The sequence below is a fragment of the Mixophyes fleayi genome, chromosome 10 (genome assembly GCF_038048845.1).
Source record: "Mixophyes fleayi isolate aMixFle1 chromosome 10, aMixFle1.hap1, whole genome shotgun sequence".
NCBI classification, from domain to species: domain Eukaryota; kingdom Metazoa; phylum Chordata; class Amphibia; order Anura; family Limnodynastidae; genus Mixophyes; species Mixophyes fleayi.
In genome coordinates this window covers 97,018,146-97,030,555 of record NC_134411.1, presented here as the reverse complement: position 1 = coordinate 97,030,555, position 12,410 = coordinate 97,018,146, and the positions used below count along the sequence as shown (strand labels likewise).

The 12,410-nt window shown below is 39.4% G+C and overlaps 1 protein-coding gene and 1 long non-coding RNA gene across 7 annotated transcripts in view; one reads left to right on the top strand and one right to left on the bottom strand.

Moving 5' to 3' along the window:
* The window catches only part of ZNF536 (zinc finger protein 536), a 403,907-nt gene extending 401,418 nt beyond the window's left edge, over nucleotides 1-2,489 (bottom strand). For 3 of the 6 annotated variants that reach the window (XM_075189233.1, XM_075189236.1, XM_075189235.1), the window contains exon 1: nucleotides 1,630-2,198. The gene's annotated coding sequence lies outside the window, so the exon portion shown is untranslated. Of the gene's footprint in view, nucleotides 1-1,629; nucleotides 2,199-2,370 lie in introns of those variants that run through there. The other 3 variants (XM_075189234.1, XM_075189238.1, XM_075189237.1) reach the window with 3 other exon arrangements.
* LOC142104523 (uncharacterized) overlaps nucleotides 1-12,410 on the top strand; it is a 412,155-nt gene that overhangs the window by 72,851 nt on the left and 326,894 nt on the right. The gene's annotated exons all lie outside the window — the stretch shown is intronic.

Here is a 12,410-nt window from a genome sequence, read left to right as displayed (position 1 = left end):
AGTCTCCTCCCTACCAGGTCTCTGTGATAAGTGCTAATAGCTCATTAGCAACTGATTTTATGCAGGTTTCTAATGTCTCATTGCATTGACTTCTCACAGCCTATACTACACCCCTCTTTCAATGCACAAAATGCTCCCCATCCAATGCATATAACTTGGCAGTAGCTATAATGCATGATATATATATATATATATATATATATATATATATATATATATATATATATATATATATATTATACATACACACCCATAGCTGTACCCCATATGTAATGGTCCTAAATAGTACCTTCCTTACCCACACATTCGGACCAGATGTAAACACAACACTGACAAGTACTTTCTTCATCCAGAAACCACAAACACACTAGTGTAATCTTAAATATTTTTAGAATAATAGTAATAATAAATAAATAATAATAATAGATAATAATAATATATTGTTCACCATCTAAAAGTCTAATAACCTCTTTCTATCCCTAATTTTTTACAGTACTTATGTCGACCCCAAAGTGCACAAGATAGGTAACAAAGTACTATCTGGCAAGCTAGTTAAAAAGCAGGGGGGGGGGGGTGCTCGTATGATTTTAATCATTTGGGCCCTTTTGATGGGGCTCTAGCTGCTGCAGAACCTCTTGTGAGAGATTGCAATAATGTATTCTTCCGTTTACGAATCACTGTGATCGACAGGTTCTGTTCGATGGATTCTGCAGCAGCTGAGGTCTGATTGACAGGACGGCCAGTGACTTATAGACAGAGAGAACACTGGGGTGCTAGTAGCCTGGTGTCTGGGGTAGTCACATCCAGCTGCCCCCCCTAGGCAGGAAGCTGTTGGGCCGCCCAGTCCACTCCCAGCTCCCGCACACGATGAGCCATCTAGCAGGTGCGCCCGTCTCCCCCACGTCAGGGGACCTGAGTGCTCCTGTCTGACATTTAAAGCCTCTCTGAATGTCAGTCCACGGCTCCCAGCAGTGTGGATGAGGGCACAAAATGGCAGGTCTCCGAGGCATTGCAAAGCTCCCCAAGTTTGGCACATGCTACATACACACAACTGGGCAGAGGATCCTCTCTGCGCCCCCAGCAGCACTTTGTGCCACCCGGCGCTGCGCCCACCTCGGCGCACACGGGCGCAGGGCTGACCCAGCCACTTCTCCAAAACTTTCCCGTGCAACAACCCCTCCAAACCAAAATCCAGCAACTTTTTTTTTACCAGCAAGTTAACGAGCTGCAGACAGGAAGCTGGAGAAGAGGACCGGGGGGGGGGGGGGGGGTGCTGCAAAAGTAACGGTCCTGGGAAGAAGCGAGAGGGGGCACCGAGGCTCCCAAACCTAGACCAGCCGCCTGCTTTCTCCAGGCTAAATTCTAAGCGCCATGCAATGGCTCCGACTTGTCTCATTATCTGACAGCCCTTCTGTAAACGTCACTGCCAGGGATATTAAATTCTACTATTTTCTGTGAAATCACACTGGGAAGCCAGGCCCCGTACACATCACAACAAGAGAGAAGGCACAGATCCATGCAAATCCCACTCCCCAAACACAATCGCTACTTCCATGGGGAGGGGGCACAAGACTGGACACCAAACCAGAGCAGGCTCCCCACATCCCCCCTCTCTGATCCATCTCTTACCTTGCAGCGATGGAGCAGGAATCCTGGTAGAAAGTGAGCGCTGGAAAATGCTTGTGCTCAATGAATAATGAAGCATGTCCATATGATTGACTTGATCATGTTATGTTTCGGTTTTGGGGAGGAGGAAGGAGAGGAGAGAGAGAGGGGGGGGGGGGGGAGCAGGGGAAAAAAAAAAAAGAAGGGGAAAGTGCCGCCTCTGGGGTAGGTGGCAGGGGGTACCACTTGTCCTAAGTGCGCCCAGCAGCTCCAGGGTATAGAGTGCTAATGTTAGCGTGTCCTTCTGGCAGAACCAGCCCGGTTCATTGATATAGATCATAAGACATTCACATCCCTCGGACTCCCCCTATCTGGTAGGTGAAATGCATTGTACCATTAAAAAAGCCTCTCCATTGTCGTCTTGGCATAATTCACAGCAACTAGATAGCTCTTGCGGCATTTAAGCTTTGATGAGCCAAAAAAGCTGAACCTTTGATACAATAACCTACACAAGAGATGCATCCATTTTTTATCCCAAAGCCTTTGCACCTAGAACGCACAGCCAGCCTATCATTGACCTTGACGCTGACTTATTAAACACATCTGTATCTCTATTAGAAAACAAATCCTTGATTGCTAGCCTGCCAGGGTGACAGAGGATGTCTTCCTGCTAGTGCCTTTTTTTTTTTTGGAGACGTGGGGGTGCCAAGGCGTTGCAAAATAAAGAAGGAGAGATACACACACACAGCATAGGTACCCCCTTACCTGTTCCTGGAAACTATTTGAGAAACTCCTGTGTATCTTTTTTTCCCCCCCTTTGTGGGTTAAGGAGAAGGAGGGGGGGGGGGACCAGGAGCAGTCCCAGATCCCTGCATCCAAGACAAGTAATCAGCGATCAAATGACGCTGATCTGCACTGTAACCTTGTGGCGGATTTAATGTAAATAAGAGCGTTATGGTGCCAATCGCACACACACACGCGCGTAACCCCTGCGCTGCCAGTCTGTGTGGCGCGGCTGCAACGCGTTTCTCAGCAATGCCTTCACCCCCCTCTGGTGGCAAAGGGGTTTCAGCAGCCGGCGCCGAAGGGGTTAATCCGCTGCCATGCCATCCTTGCATTCCTCTCCATTAAATCTGACTTTGTTTAGATGCACTATTTAAGAGAACCCAGAAAACAATACCCACTGCCAAACCATTATGAAAATATGATTTTAATTAATCACTTAGTAGGCATGAAAATTAGCATATAGTAATTAAACTTACAGGGGGAAAAAAAACACATCATGATGGTTACGTGCCTTAAAGGTTTTGGAATAATCATTACAATGAGTTTTATTAACAAACCAATAAGTTTATTTTTTTATTTTATTGGTTTTTTTTTTGTTTTGTACTTGAGCAGGGGCTCCGGACTAAGGGCAATATTTTTAGAAAATCATCGATTGCACAGCAAGGTTTTGATGTGACTGGTGTAATATTGTATTGCTGTAGAAAGCAAGGAGAGAGAGAGAGGGGCGGGTGTAAGGGAAAAAAAATGCAATTATGGATTGTGTGTCCCATAGTTTGCAAAAGCTGGGTCCTCAATAGAGCCTTTGTTATGGGATTATATAATGATTGTGGAGTAATTATGGGAAAAAAAAGATTTAGTAATATTAAAGAAAGTATCAGATACACCAATGAGATTTTTGTAACAGGAAGGAAATTGGTTTACATGTGACATTATGGTGTTGTTAACACGAAATAAAAAGAAGTCCCAAAAAAAAATCGAATCTAAGGGGTGATAAACAAAAGGGGGGAGTCTGTGATGTGCATGATTAAGAAGAGATGGAGATAGATTGATTATTCAAAATGCCAAACCACAGGGACACTTAAAACATTGATTCAGGTAAGACTAGTTTCATCTTGACTGAAATGAGTTCCCCATAGATGCTTGGGATACATTTTAAATCTGTTTACTACATCAATGAATAAAATCAGGATACAAGCAGGTTCAAAAGGAAACATGTCTATTGTCAATAATGCCAAGAAAAAACTTTATTTTATTGTACATCTCATGATAAGTTAGAAAATGAAAGATAAATCCACTTTTTGCACTAAAACAGACATTTACCATATCCGTCCCAATATATGATTTTTAAGGTTTAACATTTACAAATGTTTGTTAACTGATATTTTTTGTAAATGATGTTTTTACAGATAGGATCTCATGGAAGTTTTTTATTTGGAGAGTGGGGGGGTAGGTGGTACCATTTGGGTGCAGATAAAAGTCTAAAAAACTTTTCGCACTCAGAGTGATAAAAGCTGCTGTAATGTAAATTGCATTATTCTTATAGAACATTTAAAACAAAAAAAGTAAAAAGTTGGAGGATTGATTCTGTATTCTCCATTTTGATGTGTACGAAATTCCCATTGAACACATTGAAAAAACGCAATGTTTTATTCCTTGAGAAATTAGCATACCGATCACATCAATAATATCGCTATCTCTATGGGAATGATTCTCAAAACTGTGGGGTGTTTGCTCTGTTGCGATTCTTCTAGAATCAACTGATTATATTCCGTCTCCTTTTCAGTTGGCCATTGTACGTCAAGTAATTCTTAAGTGACATGGCTGACAAAGCAACAGGAACAAGAAAGCAGGTCAAAGGGAACAGACAGGGTTGTTATAAAGGCACTTTTATATGGGATAATAGAGGAGATGTATGTTGGATTTAATCCCAGTGACACCAACACAAAATGCCCCTAAATCATTTCATTTTAGACGTTTCTCCAACAGTTTGTACTGTAGCTCAACGTGAAAACGTTAATGTTGACATTAACGTTATTTTATTCACGTAGGGAATTAAGACAGACGTGAAAATAGTTCACAACTTCTTCTAAAAGCCCAAATGGCCAAAGACAAAAGTTTCTGTAGGATAAAAGTTCAAAAGACCACAAAAGTTTTATCTTGGGATATAAATGTACATTCATGTGTTCATGTCGTATAACTCTTAGGAGTTGAATTGAATTAAATATTCTCTGTAAAGTGCTTTATAGTGTGTAGGCTATATATAAATAACTGTTACTAAATAAACAATCTTAATAATAAATTATTTGCACGATTGTCGATAAAGGGTGCATGTTAGTTCTTATGTTCCATTATAAAGTAATGTTCAGGACATAGAGCATTGATTATTTCTCTGGTTACTTTGTTTTCACTAATGACGTAGCACAAGCACATGTGATAAAGTGAAAATGTGCTTATCAGAGTTGTGACATTGAAACTCAAGTTCATTAACTGGTGTATAGCTATAAAGTATCAGCAGGTATGCAGGTGATCACAGTATAGTTTCTGCGAATGTTTTGTAAGAGGAAGGGGGGGGGGGGGGGGGTTGGTTCCCTGCCTGAAAAAGTCCAATCTCAAGACCAATCTTCAAGTACCACTGGCAGGTCATGATTTCAGGATTTCTGTCTGTGAAAACAGGTGAGATAATCACTGACCCAGTAACATAGATGAACTCACCTGTGCACGATTAACGAAATCCTGAAAACATGAACTGTTGGAGGTACTTGAGTATTGGAGTTGAGGAGTCCTGATTTAAGTTAATTCTAAACTATTTTTAAAATATGTACTAAACTCTGATTGTTAGAAGTTATCTGCAAAATCTAACTGAGAAGGTAATTGTTTTAAGGTGAGCTAGGCCTTTAGGCTTTAAGGGATAATACCTTGTAATCATTTCAGTGGGTCTACAATGATCATAGGGGATTATTTTGGTTTTGATAGAGGTGTATATATCTATCAAGATCATTGTTTTATCTGAGCAATTTGAATCAGATACTTAGCTCTCTTTTTTTGCTTTGAAACACCCCATTATCTCAAAATTTACTTATTAGTGCCTTATAAAGCCACATTAGCCTCCTAAAACCATCAAAAAAAGATTTGTCTAATGGACTGAGTTGAAGGCAAAGAAGCTCTTGCAGTTACTTTTCCATCTTTACACAGTTAGGGATCATCTTTGCTCTTACATTGTCAGACTAATCCGTCTTCTCTCTCTCTCATATTCATTATTATCTGTTATTATTATCTGTCTTGGCAAGGCATGGGCAGCACGGCGGTCTAGTGGTCAGCACTTCTGCCTCACAGCACTGGGGTTATGAGTTTAATTCCTGACCATGGCCTTATCTGTGCGAAGTTTGTATGTTCTCCCCGTGTTTGCTTGGGTTTCCTCCGGGTGCTCCAGTTTCCTCCCAGAATCCAAAAACATACTGGTAAGTTAATTGGCTGCTATCTAATTGACCCTTGTCTCTCTGTGTGTGTGTGTGTGTGTGTGTGTGTGTGTGTGTTAGGGAATTTAGACTGTAAGCTCCAATAGGGCAGGGACTGATGTGAGTTCTCTGTACAGCGCTGCAGAATTAGTGGCGCTATATAAATAAATGATGATGATGATCATAGCTGCCCTTATTTCAACTCTTATATTTCTTATGTTTTCAAATAAATTGATTCGTCCCAAACTGTGTATTTGCTTCATCTCATTTCAAGAATAATCAAATGGATGTTCATGGAAAAGAGTGGTTTATATCACGGCCAATGTGGAATTCAAAATGTTTTTTCTTGTTGCAAACGCAAAGAACAGGTCATCTTCCAACCCCTTGTAGCTCATTATAAATATCCCACCTCCATAATGAAATCTAGATGTTCTGACTTGAACCCATAGTCTGTTGCCCAGTTGTATCTCTGTCGTTATCGTTATTGAGCTCCCCTATCTTCCCCGACTCTTCTGTGATCAAGATCAATACTATGCTCTTTGCAAACGATGCACCTTGCATTTCAAACGCATGTGCAACAACGTAAATCTCTATGCAGCACTGCCAAGAACAGATGTGTGACATCACAACTGAGCAAATGGCTTTTGCGAGAGTCACTGTTTGGTTACAGATGGCCCAAAGTGTCGGACAGGTTTCTTTTCCCACATTTTTTTTTATTGACCCAGGAAATCTTAGGGTCACAGTGGTCAACCAGCTCTCTGGAAAGAGGATAGTTACATGTTGTAAACGAGGGGTTTCCTGTCTTTATAAGACAGTGATCCTGAGATAGAATCTCTCCCAAGGTAGTAATGATGGGCCTCCGCCCTGCTGGGCCCAAGGCAAATGCCCTTTTTGCCCCTTTATTAAAAATGCCCTGAATATAATGTCCTTATCTGCCAACCCGTCAAACCGTTTCCATGCTGGTTCTCTAGAAGCCGTGTAAAGTTCAAAGCCTACAAACAGCTTGATCAGGTCTAGACTCAATAAATTGGTGAGTATCATGAATATCATTATGAAGAGGCCTCAGTAGGATGATGGCTGTAGAAACTCTTTAAAAGAAAGTATTTGACTGACAACCACTGGAGACCTTTATAGTCAGCGAAAAACCACTGATCACCAAAATATGCATCTAAATTATTGAACCTCTCTTTAAATTTTCTAATGATAATAATATCAAGGGATTATATATAGAGGTCTCTGTAGAGGTGTTTTGATTGAGCCCAGAATGCTACACGGTGACAGAAACACTGACAATTCACTCATTTAACAGTGCGTTCCAGTACAGGGTGTATCCAATGTGATTCACAATTTCCATTGCTGATATTGCATCTATTGAACTGTACAGAGTAATCTCTGCAATATTAGAGGGGCTGTGACTGGGGTGGAGGGGGAAGCAATTAAATACCAGCGCAAAATAGATACAAATATTCTGTACTAAATAGAGGTAAGTGAGATATAATGTTCATAATCCTGCACAGCAAACTGTATCTCTCTCAGTTCAAAGGAAATATATGGGAAACCATGGCAGCTTGCCTTGCCCATTTAAGAAAGAATGAGGTATTCCTACAGGAATACTGGGCTCTGTCTTTTTTAATGTCTGGGGGCCTGCGACATATGGCAGTGCCCACAGGACTCACAGTGGTTACTGGCTGCTTGCCACACTTCATGGTGTGATATAGAATATTCCCATATACTCATTGTCTGCTGTCAGTATCGGCATCCATCACTGGTCTGCAAACATCAACGCCAACCTGGGAATCTTATCCAAAAAGACAGCTTACCAGTGTTAGAGACAATTATCTAATGACCATTAAAATATTATAATATGTGTGTGTGTGTCAAAATGCAAGCTCCGACCGCTGTCGCCCCCAATTTTTTTAACAAAAAACCCACTATCAGCGTATTTGGTGAGAAGTCTAAACAGAAAGAGCTTCAGGCAAGATAAGGAAGCTCCATCTCATGTATTGAGGTCAGGGAAGAGAGGGGGGCTATTCCCATATCATGACCCCCACTGGAATTGTTGTGCCCGGTACAATGTAGAGGGTACAGTGAATGTAGCACTTGTCTAATCAGATCCAGTCTTCACCCAAAATATACTTTCAAATACCCTTTTGAATGTTCCATCTGCCTCCGTTCCTTCGAAAAAAATAAAAAGGTTACAATAAAAGTCCAAGGTGCAGGATCCTTTGACGTTGGATTGGGATGGTTTAATTGGGGGGTGGGTGTTCTCCTTTAATAATATTCAACCCGCATTGTGTCAAAAAAGTGTTATATTATTGAATGTTAGAATCTTTTAGCTTTCATATTAGAGATTTTCTCTCTATCTCAAATGACACTGGAATTATTTAACCTATTAAAAAAAAAATTGATACTTATATGATCAGTGATTAGTCATTAGCCCCCCAATGTATAGTTTCCACGCTACAGACCACTGGGAGCCGTGGAAGTTTGTAATAACCGTCGAGTTTGTTTTCATACTCTCTGAATGTTTTTCTTCTTCACTTCCATATTCCAAATTGAATCAGTTAATTTCAAGCAAGACACCAGCTCCTGAAAATTGATTAAAAAAGTCAAATGTTCTTAATTAAACTAGAAATTATTGCCTTTTTCCTTTCCAGGATAATGATATATTTCTTGTCTGTTTTTATATTTGTGAGTGATTCAGCAAAGCTGACTGCTACCAGTTATCCAGGTTTGGGATCAAGACTGTACAACATAATATTTCCAAATGTGTCTGATGTTTGTTAAGGATTTTGGGCAACTCTGGGTCTCCGGTGTCCTACAAAATGATTTATTGTCCAAGAAGCAAAGCAAATGTTTATTGGTGTAAATCAACGAAGGTAAAATTGTTTCAATACATTTCTTTTAAAGGGAAACTAAAACTAACTTTTATGTTGCTTTTTTTGGTATTATTAGCTATATAATAGACCATATTTTACAATAAAATGTTTCCGGAAGTCTGTAGAGGCTTGCTTACGGTCTCTATTAAGACTAAGGGGTAGATTTATTAAACCTCCTAAAAAGTGGAGATGTTGCCTATAGCAACCAATCAGATGCTAGCTATCATGTTCTACAATGTACCAGATAAATGATAGCTAGAATCGGAATGGTTGCTATGGGCAACCACTCCACTTTTCCTTTTTAAAAGGTTTAGTAAACCTATCCCTAAATATCTTTTACTTTAAATACAGTTTAGGACCAGAAATATACCTGCAATTTTAATGAATGAAACATTAGGACAAATTCGGTTACACCACCAAAATCATTTTAAGCAAACTAAAAGACAGACTCCCCTAATGAAGCCTGGAAGGTGACTTATACGTAGTAATCCCTGACCAGACTCCAACCTGGGCAGGTAAATGTGCATTTGGCTGAAGTTGTTGATGAGACCAATGAGGGCTTGTCACTGAAGTGGGAGTGGGGAAAACTTGGACTAGTGGGGCAGGTTGAATAAAGTTAGTCATTGGAAGTTTACTGGTCCTGTATCCGTAAGTAAGATATCCACATGCCCCTAGTAAGTTTTTTTAAGAACTAATATTGTCTGACAATACTATAATACGAAGGCTTTATTCCAAATAATGTGAATTCTAGGTAGAGGAATATAAATCGGTCTTTAGTTGGGTTGATCCCCGACAATTGACTTTGCACCTAGATTTATCATACATACAGAGGATGAAATTGGACATAAACTTTCATTCTGTGGCGGCTGAACAACATACAGAACACCCATCTTGTTTCCTCTTTCCTGGTTGGTTGATGATCAGCCAATGAGGGTCTTCGGTGGAGCAGCTTTCGACTTCTGCCCAATAAAATCTGATGAGCTTGCATTTTTATTGTTCAAATCGATTATTTGGTCTCTAAACCAACGTCTGAAAGTAAAGTATGGAAGGGCACACAGGGGCAGGCGGTAGTGGGAATTTGTAGCAGACACCTAGGAGGAAAGACATCTGGAACAATGTTGGTGCTCCAAATGGGCTTTTGAGCTGACTTTTATCAGGCTCTTTTATGAATTATACAAAATTAAGATTTATGCAAGAAAGTGCCTCTATTAAACCATTTCATGTTCCACACCAACTTTGTGGAACGGTTTTACGTAAAACAAAAACCGTACAAATCATGAGAGTAAGGGGACAGCGATACTGTCTTTAATACTTGTCGGTTTTGTATGTTTTGAATATTTTTTATTGCATTGCCCCAAGTGAACCTACAAAATGCAACCGGAAGCTGCATAATGAGTGACAATGAAAGTATACAATCATATAGGTTCGTTTGTGGTGATTTAAAATGTAAATACTAATGCTATCTACTTTGCATGTCATTGTCTGTGGAGACATTTTAGTCGCTGGCTAAAGCAAACCGCAAGCAGCTACAGACACACTGCCCCCTACAGGTTATAAAAAGATATTACCAACATAACAACAGTACATGATGTTAGTAGCAACATATGCAGTGTAATAAAAAATAATTTAATCTTTTGTAATGAAAGGGTTTGTCCACATGACTTTCGGACATCCCCACCTTTAGGCAGGTACCTGTTGGTGGCGAACCCTTTAACACACAAAAATCATTGGATTTTGGCTTTTAAAAATCTGACGTTAACTTTCAAAAGTTCAGACTTTTACTGAAAGTCATCAGAATGTTTCCTAAAGAGGCTGTATTGATGAAAATACATGTTCATTTTGTCCAAGGACCCAGCGAACATTTATGTAAATATCACATATTGAATTATATCTTGGAGGTGATAGTATTATTACTGAGTTCCCCGTTCCTTTCACTGCTCCTTATTGAATTAGGACTTGCAAAGAATTTTACTTAAGTTATGGCTACAGAGACTCGATAGTTTTAAATCTATGTTTATTACAGCAATAATATATTTCTTCTCGTGCTGCATTGTGGATATGTCACCTCGGTGTTTGCAGAAGGAATACAAATACACCCACAGTTTTAGCACATCCTCATATGCCTTGTTGCTTAAGTTAATATTATTCTCGTGACACAGGCTATTGCGGTGAAAATCAAACACTCTTTCTACTGATTTGAAAAGTAGAGATCGAGGGTGACAGCGGATATTTGTCAGATCTGGCAGTACACTAAAGATGCCTTTTACAGAGTAGGATGATGTCGGAACTTCCAGATTATAAATTGATAGATTATCTCTTCGGAGATGAAAAAAAAAAATAGTTTTCATGAAATTAAACTACACATAGAATAGAGTTTGCTAAGTCCCTTTGATGCTGATTATGCGTGTGCTTTCCCATAGATACAAAATAAGAACTAATATTGATTTTTTTTTTGTAAACGAACACAATTTGGGCACACGGACATCCCTATTCAACTACATGCGGATCTGGAATAACGTCTCTTGTTCAATACGGGTCTAGGTCCGCTCTGCTATAACAGACACAATGCACAGCAGAATACGAACAATACATATGTGGAATATAAATTCCCAGGAGAATGAACTGAAAAAAATATATTCAATTATTGTCACCGGTAATAATATAGGGCCTGATTCATTAAGGAACTTAGGCAATAAATGTCTTACTTAAGTGTCCTGGACAAAACCATGTTAAAATGCAAGGGGTGCAAATCAGTTTTCTATTTTGCACATAAATTAAATACTGTTTTTTTTCATGTAGCACACACATATCAACTTTAAATTTCAATTCACAAATAAGCTATCAGGTATTTGTGTGCTACAGGGAAAAAAAAGAAAGTATTTAACTTATGGGCAAAGTAGAAAATTAATTTGCACCCCTTGCATTGTAACATGGTTTTGTCCAGGAGACTTAAGTAAGAAATTTCTTGCCTAATGAATTAGGCCCATAGTCATTAATGAAAAAAAAACATATTTTTTTTCCATTAAATACATTTATCAGGATGTTATTAATGTCTGCTGTACATAAAATACATTGTTACAGTTGCTCCTGATTGCAAACACATGTTCTAGCTGTATACACATGTTCTAGCTGTATACACAGTCATCATCACGAGTTCGATTTCCGACCATGGCCTTAACTGTGTGGAGTTTGTATGTTCTCCCCGTGTTTGCTTGGCTTTCCTCCAGGTGCTTTGGTTTTCTCCCACATTCTAAAAACATACTAGTAGGTTAATTGGCTGCTATAAATTTGACCATTGTCTCTCTCTGTCTGTGTGTGTGTGTGTATGTTAGGGAATTAAGACTATAAGCTCCAATGGTGCAGGGACTGATGTGAGTGAGGATGAATTGGATGTTTTTGCATCCACTAGCGTGTAGTCTGTTTCTGTGCATGCGCAGTGCAATTTTACGCAAAATACAGCACGTTTCGGCATTAACGTTCCTTAATGAATCAGGCTCTTAATAAACAGAAAGTGAGGAGTGGTACTGGTACTTTAACATTCAATGCACATGTTATTATATAGAGAATAAAAACAGGTATTACATTTAGCAGGCAGGAAAAGGGAAGTGGTAAGCAAAATTAAATTAAATATTATTATACTGAATATAAAAATGAAATAGTGAGACTTGGACCCTTCATTTACTAG